This window comes from Phyllobates terribilis, unplaced genomic scaffold (genome assembly GCF_046119375.1).
Source record: "Phyllobates terribilis strain yellow unplaced genomic scaffold, ASM4611937v1 Scaffold_2__4_contigs__length_985480577, whole genome shotgun sequence".
Classification (NCBI taxonomy): Eukaryota; Metazoa; Chordata; class Amphibia; order Anura; family Dendrobatidae; genus Phyllobates; species Phyllobates terribilis.
This window is the reverse complement of record NW_027362762.1, coordinates 937357637-937373496: the sequence shown is the minus strand read 5'-3', so window position 1 is coordinate 937373496 and position 15860 is coordinate 937357637. Positions and strand designations below refer to the sequence as shown.

Below are 15860 nucleotides of genomic sequence, written 5' to 3'. Positions count from 1 at the left end.
TCAGCAGGTGCAAGACAGAGACCAAGTTAGGCCTAGCTCCAGGCAGGTCAGAAATTTATCAAAGAAAGGCAAAGAACAGGAGGCCTCACACCCGCTCACTGGGGAGAGTCCTGATATGCACCCTTCACCCTGAAGTACCCTGGACCGTGCCAGAAACACCACCAGTAAAGGTACTGAAGTGAACTGTTGTGAGTGTGCCTATTCTTCTCCTGACCCGGCTGGGTCCCCTCTGTCCTGCATCTCCCTCACTCACGCTGCCCTGAGGCCCCGCTCCACCTGTGGGGAGCCGCACCAACTAAGCTGCCTAAACACCTGCCTCAGAGGACTGTCGCAGCGCTGGTGATCCTCACCAGACACCACAGGTGGCGTCACGAACATTCCCCTTTTTCCATACAACTTCCCCCCTTCTTTTAAGAGTGACCCCAGGGTACGGGCCCAGGAGCCGACCACGGCGACATCCCCCAGAGTCAGGCAACAACAAGGCCCGGGCGCCGAGTCGTCCCCATCCCCTGGGCGCGTCACTATATAAAAATAAAGATTATTATTAATATTATCTGCAGCCAGTATGCAGTTGATGGAACTTTACTGCTGAACTCTGCATCTGCTCACATCCGGTGGAGGACGGCTGATCGGTGGGGGTGAATGACATCGGACCCCCACCAAATTTATATCATACCGATATATATTCTTATAGTGGAAGGAACAAAACCCCTTACGGTACTCATACAGTGTGTGCCATAGTAACCAATACAGGTTGGACTGACCAATCATCTAGTGTATATGGCTGTATACAGACTCTAAATTTTGGGAAAAAAGAAGGATCAAGCATGTTAAATTTTAATATGCCCAATCCTTTTGTACTCACCAGATATAAGGAACCACTAAAACACATTAGATAAAAGCAGTTGCTCATAGGGTACAGCCTATACAACAATGTTATATCAACACTGGGAACAGCGGCGCCGACATCCAACATCTCTGGAATGGCGCTGCTGTATACACTTTTTTGTTTTAATTCAGTTTCTTAATTGATTAAGTCAGGGTTGTCCATTAGGGGACAATCCCTTTAAGGCTCTGTTCAAATGTCCAATTTTCATCCATTTGTAACAGATCCAGTATAAATAAGTGGAGCAAAAACAGATGCACACATTTGGTTTCTGTTTTGCGTCCGGTTTTGTTCCATTTGTGACAAGGCGTTCTGAGCACCCCATGTCTTCTGGCTAGTATGTTAAAAATGGATCCATTAATGGATGACATACGTTATAATTTATTTCCTGAAGACTTCAATGTTATGAAACGGATCAATTTTTTGGCCGAGCAAAAAAGTGTAGAATATGTGCTTTGATCCAGCTGAAAAAAAGGAGGCAAATGGATGATATTTTAGGACATTTCAGTCCCCATTCAAATGAATAAATCTTATACTGAATCATTTTATTTTCATATTTGTCATCCCAAAAAAAGACCAAAAATGTAAATAACTACTGGACATGTGAGCAGAGAATAAAATAGCAGATCCTCTAGTGTTCTCAGTATATAGCAGGTCGTGTGGGATGATCCCGGTATACGGCAGGTGTTGTGGGGTGTTCCCAGTATACAGCAGGTCTTGTGGGATGTTCCCGGTATACGGCAGGTCTTGTGGGGTGTTCCCGGTATACGGCAGGTGTTGTGGGATGTTCCCGGTATACGGCAGGTCTTGTGGGGTGTTCCCGGTATACGGCAGGTCTTGTGGGGTGTTCCCGGTATACGGCAGGCCTTGTGGGGTGTTCCCGGTATACGGCAGGTCTTGTGGAGTGTTCCCGGTATACGGCAGGTCTTGTGGGGTGTTCCCAGTAGACAGTCGGTCTTGTGGGGTGTTCCCAGTATACTGCAGGTCTTGTGAGGTGTTCCTGGTATATGGCAGGTCTTGTGGGGTGTTCTCGGTATACGCAGGTCTTGTGGGGTGTTCCTGGTACACTTCCGGTCTTGTGGGATGTTCCTGGTATACGGCGGGTCTTCTGGGGTCTTCCCGGTATATGGCAGGTCTTCTGGGGTGTTCCCGGTATACGGCAGGTCTTGTGGGGTGTTCCCGGTATACGGCAGGTCTTGTGGGGTGTTCCCGGTATACGGCAGGTCTTGTGGGGTGTTCCCGGTATACGGCAGGTCTTGTGGGGTGTTCCCGGTATACGGCAGGCCTTGTGGGGTGTTTCCGGTATACGGCAGGTCTTGTGGAGTGTTCCCGGTATACGGCAGGTCTTGTGGGGTGTTCCTGGTATATGGCAGGTCTTATGGGGTTTTCCTGTTATACGGCAGGTCTTATGGGGTTTTCCTGATGTACGACAGGTCGTGTGGGATGTTCCCAGTAGACAGTCGGTCTTGTGGGGTGTTCCCAGTATACTGCAGGTCTTGTGAGGTGTTCCTGGTATATGGCAGGTCTTGTGGGGTGTTCTCGGTATACGCAGGTCTTGTGGGGTGTTCCTGGTACACTTCCGGTCTTGTGGGATGTTCCTGGTATACGGCGGGTCTTCTGGGGTCTTCCCGGTATATGGCAGGTCTTCTGGGGTGTTCCCGGTATACGGCAGGTCTTGTGGGGTTTTCCCTGTATACGGCAAGTCTTGTGGGGTGTTCCCAGTACACGGAAGGTCTTGTGGGGTGTTCCTGGTATTCGGCAGGTCTTGTGGGGTTTTCCCTGTATGCGGCAAGTCTTGTGGGGTGTTCCCAGTATACGGAAGGTCTTGTGGGGTGTTCCTGGTATTCGGCAGGTCTTGTGGAGTTTTCCCTGTATACGGCAAGTCTTGTGGGATGTTCCCAGTATACGGCGGGTCTTGTGGGGTGTTCCCGGTATACGGCAGGTCTTGTGGGGTGTTCCCGGTATACGGCAGGCCTTGTGGGGTGTTCCCGGTATACGGCAGGTCTTGTGGAGTGTTCCTGGTATACGGCAGGTCTTGTGGGGTGTTCCTGGTATATGGCAGGTCTTATGGGGTTTTCCTGATATACGGCAGGTCTTATGGGGTTTTCCTGATGTACGACAGGTCCTGTGGGATGTTCCCAGTAGACAGCCGGTCTTGTGGGGTGTTCCCAGTAAACTGCAGGTCTTGTGAGGTGTTCCTGGTATATGGCAGGTCTTGTGGGGTGTTCCCAGTATACGGCGGGTCTTTTGGGGTGTTCCCGGTACACAGCAGTTCTTGTGGGATTGTCCTGATATACGACAAGTTTTGTGAGGTGTTCCAAGTATACAGCAAGTCTTGTGGGGTGTACCCGGTATATGGCAGGTCTTGTGAGGTGTTCCCAGTATACGGTAGGTCTTGTGAGGTGTTCCGGGTATACGGCAGGTCTTGTGGAGTGTTCCTGGTATAAGGCAGGTCTTGTGGGGTGTTCCCGGTATAAGGCCGGTCTTGTGGGGTGTTTCCGGTATACGGCAGGTCTTGTGGAGTGTTCCCGGTATACGACAGGTCTTATGGGGTGTTCCCGGTATATGGCAGGTCTTGTGGGGTGTTCCTGGTACACTTCCGGTCTTGTGGGCTGTTTCTGGTATACGGCAGGTCTTGTGGAGTGTTCCCGGTATACGACAGGTCTTGTGGGGTGTTCCCGGCATATGGCAGGTCTTGTAGGGTGTTCCCGGTATAAGGCAGGTCTTGTGGGGTGTTCCTGGTATACGGCAGGTCTTGTGAGGTGTTCCCGGTATACGGCAGGTCTTGTGAGGTGTTCCCGGTATACGGCAGGTCTTGTGGGGTGTTCCCGGTATATGGCAGGTTTTGTGGGATGTTCCTGGTACACTTCCGGTCTTGTGGGGTGTTTCCGGTATACGTCAGGTCTTGTGGAGTGTTCCCGGTATATGGCAGGTCTTGTGGGGTGTTCTCGGTATACGCAGGTCTTGTGGGGTGTTCCTGGTACAATTTCGGTCTTGTGGGATGTTCCTGGTATACGGCGGGTCTTCTGGGGTGTTCCTGGTATATGGCAGGTCTTGTGGGGTGTTCCCGGTATACGGCAGGTCTTGTGGGGTTTTTCCTGTATACGGCAAGTCTTGTGGGGTGTTCCCAGTATACGGAAGGTCTTGTGGGGTGTTCCTGGTATTCGGCAGGTCTTGTGGGGTTTTCCCTGTATACGGCAAGTCTTGTGGGATGTTCCCAGTATACGGCGGGTCTTCTGGGGTGTTCCCGGTATACGGCAGGTCTTGTGGGGTTTTCCCTGTATATGGCAAGTCTTGTGGGGTGTTCCCAGTATACGGAAGGTCTTGTGAGGTGTTCCTGGTATTCGGCAGGTCTTGTGGGGTTTTCCCACTATACGGAAGGTCTTGTGGGGTGTTCCTGGTATTCGGCAGGTCTTGTGGGGTGTTCACAGGATGCTGTGCCTAGCAACTACCAATAGTGGTAGAAAGAAGAACAGCCGGTGGCTCAGGGGAAACCTACACAGTATTGGGCAGGTGTTTTGAATCTTATGGCTGATCAGTGTTTGCAGATATACAGTATATGTAGTGGTCAAAACATGTCAAAAACTGTCATGGGTGAACAAATGGATCACCGGTGATGAGGGGTCTTATAATTTAACCTGTCGGATTTCCTGCCCCTGATACAGCGGAGATCCTGCACCGTCCGGGTGGGATGTTTTGACATAAACACTAATGATGTCCCTGAGAGTCAGGAGAGTTTCCTGTGCTCTGTTGTCTACATCACAAAGTTATCTGTAAAACCTCAATGTTTTTGGAGAAACTCCTATTGATTTCAATTGATTGTCAGCAAATACTCTCCAATAATTCCCAGGTTATTTTTCCAATCCTTTAAATGTAACGTCATTCCCTGTATATGACTGCATCCACAATTGGTGGCATTTTACTGAGAAGTATATAATTATATGACCACGTAACAATGACAGCTTGGTCCAGGGAAGCCCAGTGTTCTCCTTAAAGTCTTTAGCTATAAAACAGTCAATTTAAAGGGTTATTCCGACCCTGGACATTTATGGCATATCCACAGTGTATAAATGCTTGATAGATGCAGGTCCCACTTTTGGATTTCTCATGATTGGCTCATCGGATTTCTACAAAATGGTATCATTTTACTAGGGGACAAACTCCTACACAGCTATATCTTTTATGTCTTACCTGGTTAGGTGGATAATTAAAGCCTCTTGTCTAGAAGAGCAGTAAGGAAAGATGCATAACTCCCAACTGTGCTGGATCCATCAGGACATTCTTGATTTGGGGGAGTTGTCCTGGGAGGTCATGGCTACGTTCCAACTTTCACTTTCTGCAAAGTCAATGTTTTGTCCCCTGCCGCCTGCGTGTGTTACGGAGTTCATTACTCAGTAGTTACTTCTCTTCCTCCCCTGACTCCAAGGGAAATGTCGGCATCTCTGTACTCTATTAATTACATTTTTCTTCAAGCCTGGTCTTCCCCTGGATGCGAGCTCCCAACCTGTAGCATTGGAGGCAGCAGCAATAGAAGTACGCAAGTAAGTATAGAAAAATTTTCTGTACTTGAATATGCATTGAATTCTTCTTCTTTACATGCGCATTGTACAGGTTCACAGAGATACATCTCTATATTCCAGTCCATTTCTATGTCCCTGTATTTTAGGGGTAAAATAAAAGTCAGAGATTTTTTTCTTCCTATAAAATGACTAAGCAATAATGAAAAACAATTACAATAACTGCATTTTATTGCAGTTTAGAAAAAAATCACCACAAATCAGCAAATAACGCATACATATTTGGTATCCCTGTAATCGTAGTAACCCATACAATACCATGAACAAATTATTTACGTTGATCGGTAAATGGAGTGAAAAATGGCATGATTTTTTTCTTCTTTAAAATGATAACAATTCAATAAAAATGTAATGCTGACCCAGTGTTCAGACGTAGGATAATTGCTGCATTTTTCTGCATGTTTTCTGTAGGAGTCAGTTGTCCATGCCACACAACGCAATAACAATCTCCTCCAATTATTGCATTTTTGCTGCATTTTTTAACGCATTGCCCCCCCTTATTTGATGCATTTTTAGTGCAAATTTGAAGCAGTGTTTTTAAGATTTTTTTTTCATAGGACAGAAAAGCTTTGACTCTACACTTAAAAATGCAATGGTGTGTTTTTACATGTGTTTTTTTTAAAGTCCCCATAGAAGCCTATAGAGAAAAAATGCACTAAAACCGAGAAGGAAGAAGATCCAGATGGAACAATGGAAGCAGTGGTGGCAGAATAGCAGCAGTCGGAGCAAACGGGAATAACAGGATCTGATGCAGCAGAGTTGAGAAAACAGGATACATAACAAAATAATATAAAGTAACATAAATGTATTAGAAAATAAATGTACAACAAAAAATGATCTAACATAATTTTAAATAATCTGTAATTGTTTTTCCTTTAATTGAAAATATATAAAAAGGTAAATTAACAAAATATAATATTTGCATTTTCGAGGGAGGAAGAATAGACTGGACAGGGACTGATGTAAGGGTATCCTTTGTACACTATATAAATAGCAGATAATAGAATAAATGGTGCTAAATAATCATCACTCTGTAGATGAAGATTGAAATGTACTTGTCCTGTCCTGGATAAGACAGATGCTGTGTCTTCACTCACGCCATGACAGCCGGGTATCTCCTCTACATGGTCTATATATCAACAGGTGGACTTCACCTTTTCACACAGTGCAGCCAGGACCCAGGGCTTCAGTGCTTCTAATCACAGGTCTTATCTGTCCTAGGTGAATGCAGTGCAGATCATTATTCCTCTGCCCCCTCCCCCAGCAGTTATACTACAGGTTAATGCATCGGTCATTGCTGGGTCCAGTTCCCCAGGTAGCATAATCATATCAGTTTGGAGCCCTTTTTAGAATAACTAAACTTTATTTTAGCTTTTTTTATAATTTTGCCCATTTTTTATAATTTTGATAATTAGCGAATCACTTTATTAGGGAATTTGTCTTCATTCCTGTAAAAATAAATGCATATAAGTGGCTTCCAAACCCTGTTACTGCAGCACTGGAGCACAGATGATGCCAGTGCTGGGTCAGCACCTGTCTCTTCGGCCATGGCCCCACTATCAGTATTTGGTCAGTATTCGGTCCGTATTTTTTCTCAGGAGTGGGAGCCAAAACCAGGAGTGGGTGATAAATGCAGAATTGGTGCCTTGTTTCTATGATACCTTTTCTCTGATTGTTCCTCACCAGGTTTTGGCTCCCACTCCTGAGAAAAAATACTGACCGAATACTGAACAAATACTGATAGTGGGGCCATGGCCTTCCTCTGAGTGTTCTGCTCATCAGAACAATCTCCTGCAGCCAGGCTCGGACTGGCCCACCAGAGAGCAGGAGAATTCTCAGGTGGGCCCCTGTGAAGGAGCGCTGATAAGCAGTGCTAATACACTTAATTTAATATTTACAGAGAAATGAATAATCTAATCATCAACAGTGGGTCCTTAGATTATATGTTACTGTTGGACCCTTGCCAGTCCAGTCCGACACTGCCTGCAGCAGCTTATCCTGTTCTACAGCCAGACGGCCGTATAAGACTACGTTCCCACGACGAGCTTTCAATGCGTTTTTCATGTTGCAGAATTTCAGTTTACGCAATGTTAAAAAGAAGAACAGTGGGTATGAGATTCCTATAAATCCCAACCACTTTGGTAAGACTATGTTCCCATGCTGAGCTTTTATCATGTTTTTGACGCTGCATATTTTTGCTGCTTTAAAAACCCAGCTTCTTACGCTATGTGCCCACGATGTAGAAATGAAGCGGAAAATTTCCGCTTCATTTCTGCATGGCCTTGCCCGGAAAAACGTGTGCGGAATTTGACACGCGTTTTTCGCGCATTTTTGAAGCGTTTTGCACATGCGGAATTGCCTTGCGTTTTCTAATGCATTGAGAAGGCAATTCCGCATGGGTAAACGCACAAATAATGGACACGCAGCGGAATTTTCCGCACATCAAAAACGCTGCGGAAAATTCCGCAGCATGGGCATTGAAATTGCGGATTGACATTGGGGACCATGGGGGAAGGATTACCAAGTGTTTTACATGCTTTTACGCTGCGAAAATTCCACTGCAAAAACTAATCGTGGGCGCGAACCCTTACAGTTCCATCAAAGTCGATGGGACTTATAGAAATCTCCTGCCCACTGTGCTTCTTTTTAATGCTGTGTAAACTGACCTGCGGTGCGTTTTTCAAATCCGCAATTTGTCAATTTCTCTTGCGGGTACACCGAGTTTTCTGTTTGGAATTTCTCCATAGACTTGCATTAGATGCGGAAAATCCGCAGGTCAAAAATGAACGTTTTCTGTGGCGGAAAGGCATCAGAAACACATGTAATCCGAACCTAAGTATGTCAAGAAAGTTTTGTTAACCCCTTTTGTCTCCCTCCCTTTGATGGGGCTCCAGCACTGAGCCCGCATCTTTTCCGGGGACATGACAGCTGCAGGTGGAATCGTGATCCACTCACAGCTGTTAACAAGTTAAATGGTCCTATCAAACTCCAACAGTGGCATTTAACATGGCCGCTCCGGAAGTGCGTCAGGAACCCCGCCCATCGGCGCTCCTGTCACATGATGGGTTGGCATGACAACCTGGGGTCTGCAGGAGACCCCTGTGTTTGTCATAGCTGATCTGCTATGAGCACCGCCCAGCTGTCGGCGTTCATTGCAGATGAGCATTTCTGCAACACATACGGCTGAAGCCTTGCTATGCATAGCACAGGAGATCGGATGATTGCAGCTTCTAATCTCCCATGGAGACTATTGAAGCAAGTGAAAAGTAAAAAAAAAATGTTTAAAAATATTAAAAAATTATAAAAATTTCAAATCACCCCCCATTTGCCCCATTCAAAATAAAACAATAAAAAAAACAAACAAAAACCCACATATTTGGTATCGCCGTGTTTAGAATCGCACGATCTATCAATATAAAAAAAGAATCTGATCGGTAAACGGCGTAACGAGAAAATAAATCAAAACGCCAGAATTAGGTTTATTTGGTCTCTGCAACATTGCAATAAAATGCAATAACGGGCGATCAAAACATCGTATATATCCCAAAATGGTATCAATAAAAACGTCAGCCCGGCGCACAAAAAATACTCATCCGGCCCCAGATCACGAAAACTGGAGTCGCTACGGGTCTCGGAAAATGGCGCCATTTATTTTTTTTATTTTTTACAAACTGCATTTTTTTTTCACCACTTAAATAAAAAAGAACCTACTCATGTTCGGTATCTGTGTACTCGTACTGACCTGGAGAATCATAATGGCGGGTCAGTTTTAGCATTTAGTAAACATGGTAAAGAAAAAAAAAACAAAAAAACAACTGTGGAATTGCACTTTTTTGTCCAGTGCATGATATGGTAAAACCAATGGTGTCGTTCAAATGTACAAATCTTCCCACAAAAAAAAACAAGCCCTAACATGGCCATATTGCTAGAAAAATAAAAAAAGTAATGGCTCTGGGAAGAAGGGGAGCAAAGAAACGAAAACACAACAACCCAAGGTGGTGAAGGGGTTAAAAATCAACTGAACAGATTATCATTAGAGACGTGATACAAATCTCATTAACCCTTGTCAGCCTAAGTGATTTTGTTAACTGTTCTTGTTGTTAATAAAGTTTTACTCTTCAACACATAACTCCTCTGCCAGGATTTCGGCAGCTTACTTCCTGGTTTCCCTGGCGTGGGTTGGGCACGTTCAGCCAATCAGAAGACAAAAACCCTTCCCTGCTCAGAAACCTTCCAATGAAGAGTCACGTATCAAAAAGCCCTGTAGCCTTACTAAGAGACAGGAGCGCGGATTGGCTGATGTGAAGGAGTTGACAGCCCCGCAAGTTGTGTTGTGATTTCATGCTTGGTTGCGGTGTGGAGGCTCCTGAGCAGTGCATGTGAGTTGTCTGTTGTGCGGTGTCTGCTGTCGGGGGACTGATTGCTGGGATCCCGCCTGCAATGGCGCCTACAGTGCATGTTCTGCCCTCATGTCTTGTGCTAATCCTCCTGGGGTGGTGTTACCCTACTTACACACTATTCAGCCATCTATGATGGCATTGCAGCATAGCAGGGGTTAATCCTTGGGTCAATTCCACTTCTGCAATGCACAATTAATGAAAAAAATAAATATGATAAAAAATTGCAGCCTGGGGATGAAAACTTCTATTAATGTGTTAAAAGTTATTGGAGATTATTCTGTCAGGAGGAAAAAAAACCTCCACAAAATATGTAATAAAATATGACCCGGAGTCGCCCTTAAAGGGAACCACATAGAGAACTAATGCCAGCGATAGCGCCGCCCACAGGCAATAAACACAACGCAAGGTAATTAGAAAAAATCTTCTCTCCGCAGTTTAAATACATTGGGGGCATTTTTAAGGATCAGTAATGTAATGTATGTACACAGTGACTGCACCAGCAGAATAGTGAGTGCAGCTCTGGAGTATAATACAGGAGGTAACTCAGGATCAGTACAGGATCAGTAATGTAATGTATGCACACAGTGACTGCACCAGCAGAATAGTGAGTGCAGCTCTGGAGTATAATACAGGATGTAACTCAGGATCAGTAATGTAATGTATGTACACAGTGACTGCACCAGCAGAAGAGTGAGTGCAGCTCTGGAGTATAATACAGGATGTAACTCAGGGTCAGTACAGGATCAGTAATGTAATGTATGTACACAGTGACTGCACCAGCAGAATAGAGAGTGCAGCTCTGGAGTATAATACAGGATGTAACTCAGGATCAGTACAGGATCAGTAATGTAATGTATGTACACAGTGACTGCACCAGCAGAATAGAGAGTGCAGCTCTGGAGTATAATACAGGATGTAACTCAGGATCAGTACAGGATCAGTAATGTAATGTATGCACACAGTGACTGCACCAGCAGAATAGTGAGTGCAGCTCTGGAGTATAATACAGGATGTAACTCAGGATCAGTAATGTAATGTATGTACACAGTGACTGCACCAGCAGAAGAGTGAGTGCAGCTCTGGAGTATAATACAGGATGTAACTCAGGGTCAGTACAGGATCAGTAATGTAATGTATGTACACAGTGACTGCAGCAGCAGAATAGTGAGTGCAGCTCTGGAGTATAATACAGGATGTAACTCAGGGTCAGTACAGGATCAGTAATGTAATGTATGTACACAGTGACTGCACCAGCAGAATAGTGAGTGCAGCTCTGGTGTATAATACAGGATGGAACTCAGGATCAGTACAGGATCAGTAATGTAATGTATGTACACAGTGACTGCACCAGCAGAATAGTGAGTGCAGCTCTGGAGTATAATACAGGATGTAACTCAGGATCAGTACAGGATAAATAATGTAATGTATGTACACAGTGACTCCACCAGCAGAAGAGTGAGTGCAGCTCTGGAGTATAATACAGGATGTAACTCAGGGTCAGTACAGGATCAGTAATGTAATGTATGTACACAGTGACTGCAGCAGCAGAATAGTGAGTGCAGCTCTGGAGTATAATACAGGATGTAACTCAGGGTCAGTACAGGATCAGTAATGTAATGTATGTACACAGTGACTGCACCAGCAGAATAGTGAGTGCAGCTCTGGTGTATAATACAGGATGTAACTCAGGATCAGTACAGGATCAGTAATGTAATGTATGTACACAGTGACTGCACCAGCAGAATAGTGAGTGCAGCTCTGGAGTATAATACAGGATGTAACTCAGGATCAGTAATGTAATGTATGTACACAGTGACTGCACCAGCAGAATAGTGAGTGCAGCTCTGGAGTATAATACAGGATGTAACTCAGGATCAGTGCAGGATCAGTAATGTAATGTATGTACACAGTGACTGCACCAGCAGAATAGTGAGTGCAGCTCTGGAGTATAATACAGGATGTAACTCAGGATCAGTAATGTAATGTATGTACACAGTGACTGCACCAGCAGAATAGTGAGTGCAGCTCTGGAGTATAATACAGGATGTAACTCAGGATCAGTAATGTAATGTATGTACACTGTGACTGCACCAGCAGAATAGTGAGTGCAGCTCTGGAGTATAATACAGGATGTAACTCAGGATCAGTGCAGGATCAGTAATGTAATGTATGTACACAGTGACTGCACCAGCAGAATAGTGAGTGCAGCTCTGGTGTATAATACAGGATGTAACTCAGGATCAGTACAGGATCAGTAATGTAATGTATGTACACAGTGACTGCACCAGCAGAATAGTGAGTGCAGCTCTTGAGTATAATACAGGATGTAACTCCGGATCAGTAATGTAATGTATGTACATAGTGACTGCACCAGCAGAATAGTGAGTGCAGCTCTGCAGTATAATACAGGATGTAACTCAGGATCAGTACAGGATCAGTAATGTAATGTATGTACACAGTGACTGCACCAGCAGAATAGTGAGTGCAGCTCTGCAGTATAATACAGGATGTAACTCAGGATCAGTACAGGATCAGTAATTTAATGTATGTACACAGTGACTGCACCAGTGCAGCTCTGCAGTATAATACAGGATGTAACTCCGGATCAGTACAGGATCAGTAATGTAATGTATGTACACAGTGACTGCACCAGCAGAATAGTGAGTGCAGCTCTGCAGTATAATACAGGATGTAACTCAGGATCAGCAATGTAATTTATGTACACAGTGACACCACCAGCAGAATAATGAGTGCAGCTCTGGAGGATAATACAGGATGTAACTCAGGATCAGTAATGTAATGTATGTACACAGTGACTGCACCAGCAGAATAGTGAGTGCAGCTCTGGAGTATAATACAGGATGTAACTCAGGATAAGTACAGGATCAGTAATGTAATGTATGTACACAGTGACTGCACCAGCAGAATAGTGAGTGCAGCTCTGGAGTATAATACAGGATGTAACTCAGGATCAGTAATGTATGTACACAGTGACTCTACCAGCAGAATAGTGAGTGCAGCTCTGGAGTATAATACAGGATGTAACTCGGGATCAGTAATGTAATGTATGTACACAGTGACTGCACCAGCAGAATAGTGAGTGCAGCTCTGGAGTATAATACAGGATGTAAGTCAGGATCAGTAATGTAATGTATGTACACAGTGACTGCACCAGCAGAATAGTGAGTGCAGCTCTGGAGTATAATACAGGATGTAACTCAGGATCACTACAGGATCAGTAATGTAATGTGTGTACACAGTGACTGCACCAGCAGAATAGTGAGTGCAGCTCTGGAGTATAATACAGGATTGTAACTCAGGATCAGTAATGTAATGTATGTACACAGTGACTCTACCAGCAGAATAGTGAGTGCAACTCTGGAGTATAATACAGGATGTAACTCAGGATCAGTAATGTAATGTATGTACACAGTGACTCTACCAGCAGAATAGTGAGTGCAGCTCTGGAGTATAATACAGGATGTAACTCAGCATCAGTAATGTATGTACACAGTGACTGCACCAGCCGAATAGTGAGTGCAGCTCTGGAGTATAATACAGGAGGTAACTCAGGATCAGCAATGTAATGTATGTACACAGTGATTGCACTAGCAGAATAGTGAGTGCAACTCTGGAGTATAATACAGGATGTAACTCAGGATCAGTACAGGATCAGTAATGTAATGTATGTACACAGTGACTCCACCAGCAGAATAGTGAGCGCAGCTCTGGAGTATAATACAGGATGTAACTCAGGATAAGTACAGGATCAGTAATGTAATGTATGTACACAGTGACTCTACCAGCAGAATAGTGAGTGCAGCTCTCAGTATAATACAGGATGTAACTCAGGATCAGTAATGTATGTACACAGTGACTCTACCAGCATAATAGCGAGTGCAGCTCTGGAGTATAATACAGGATGTAACTCAGGATCAGTACAGGATCAGTAATTTAATGTATGTACACAGTGACTGCACCAGCAGAATAGTGAGTGCAGCTCTGAGTATAATACAGGATGTAACTCAGGATCAGTAATGTAATGTATGTACACAGTGACTCCACCAGCAGAATAGTGAGTGCAGCTCTGGAGTATAATACAGGATGTAACTTAGGATCAGTAATGTAATGTATGTACACAGTGACTCCACCAGCAGAATAGTGAGTGCAGCTCTGGAGTATAATACAGGATGTAACTCAGGATCAGTAATGTAATGTATGTACACAGTGACTGCACCAGCAGAATAGTGAGCGCAGCTCTGGAGTATAATGCAGGATGTAACTCAGGATCAGTACAGGATCAGTAATGTAATGTATGTACACAGTGACTGCACCAGCAGAATAGTGAGTGCAGCTCTAGTATAATACAGGATGTAATTCAGGATCAGTACAGGATCAGTAATGTAATGTATGTAAACAGTGACTGTACCAGCAGAATAGTGAGTGCAGCTCTGGAGTATAATACAGGATGTCACTCTGGATCAGTAATGTAATGTATGTACACAGTGACTGCACCAGCAGAATAGTGAGTGCAGCTCTGGAGTATAATACAGGATGTAACTCAGGATCAGTAATGTAATGTATGTACACAGTGACTCTACCAGCAGAATAGTGAGTACAGCTCTGGGGTATAATACAGGATGTAACTCAGGATCAGTAATGTAATGTATGTACACAGTGACTCTACCAGCAGAATAGTGAGTGCAGCTCTGGAGTATAATACAGGATGTAACTCAGCATCAGTAATGTATGTACACAGTGACTGCACCAGCCGAATAGTGAGTGCAGCTCTGGAGTATAATACAGGAGGTAACTCAGGATCAGCAATGTAATGTATGTACACAGTGATTGCACTAGCAGAATAGTGAGTGCAACTCTGGAGTATAATACAGGATGTAACTCAGGATCAGTAATGTAATGTATGTACACAGTGACTCCACCAGCAGAATAGTGAGCGCAGCTCTGGAGTATAATACAGGATGTAACTCAGGATAAGTACAGGATCAGTAATGTAATGTATGTACACAGTGACTCTACCAGCAGAATAGTGAGTGCAGCTCTGAGTATAATACAGGATGTAACTCAGGATCAGTAATGTATGTACACAGTGACTCTACCAGCATAATAGTGAGTGCAGCTCTGGAGTATAATACAGGATGTAACTCAGGATCAGTACAGGATCAGTAATGTAATGTATGTACACAGTGACTCCACCAGCAGAATAGTGAGTGCAGCTCTGGAGTATAATACAGGATGTAACTTAGGATCAGTAATGTAATGTATGTACACAGTGACTCTACCAGCAGAATAGTGAGTGCAGCTCTGGAGTATAATACAGGATGTAACTCAGCATCAGTAATGTATGTACACAGTGAGTGCAGCTCTGGAGTATAATACAGGATGTAACTCAGCATCAGTAATGTATGTACACAGTGACTGCACCAGCAGAATAGTGAGTGCAGCTCTGGAGCATAATACAGGATGTAACTCAGGATCAGTATTGTAATGTATGTACACAGTGACTCTACCAGCAGAATAGTGAGTACAGCTCTGGGGTATAATACAGGATGTAACTCAGGATCAGTAATGTAATGTATGTACACAGTGACTCTACCAGCAGAATAGTGAGTGCAGCTCTGGAGTATAATACAGGATGTAACTCAGCATCAGTAATGTATGTACACAGTGACTGCACCAGCCGAATAGTGAGTGCAGCTCTGGAGTATAATACAGGAGGTAACTCAGGATCAGCAATGTAATGTATGTACACAGTGATTGCACCAGCAGAATAGTGAGTGCAACTCTGGAGTATAATACAGGATGTAACTCAGGATCAGTAATGTAATGTATGTACACAGTGACTGCACCAGCAGAATAGTGAGTGCAGCTCTGGAGTATAATACAGGATGTAACTCAGGATCAGTAATGTAATGTATGTACACAGTGACTGCACCAGCAGAATAGTGAGTGCAACTCTGGAGTATAATACAGGATGTA

General features: G+C 44.2%; 1 protein-coding gene across 3 annotated transcripts in view; it reads left to right on the top strand.

Moving 5' to 3' along the window:
- The first annotated feature begins 9734 nt into the window (after positions 1–9734).
- The window catches only part of HLCS (holocarboxylase synthetase), a 159914-nt gene continuing 153788 nt past the window's right edge, over positions 9735–15860 (top strand). Inside the window, exon 1 of one of the 3 annotated variants that reach the window (XM_073668391.1) lies at positions 9735–9842. The gene's annotated coding sequence lies outside the window, so the exon portion shown is untranslated. The remainder of the gene's footprint in view (positions 9843–15860) is intronic. The other 2 variants (XM_073668392.1, XM_073668393.1) reach the window with 2 other exon arrangements.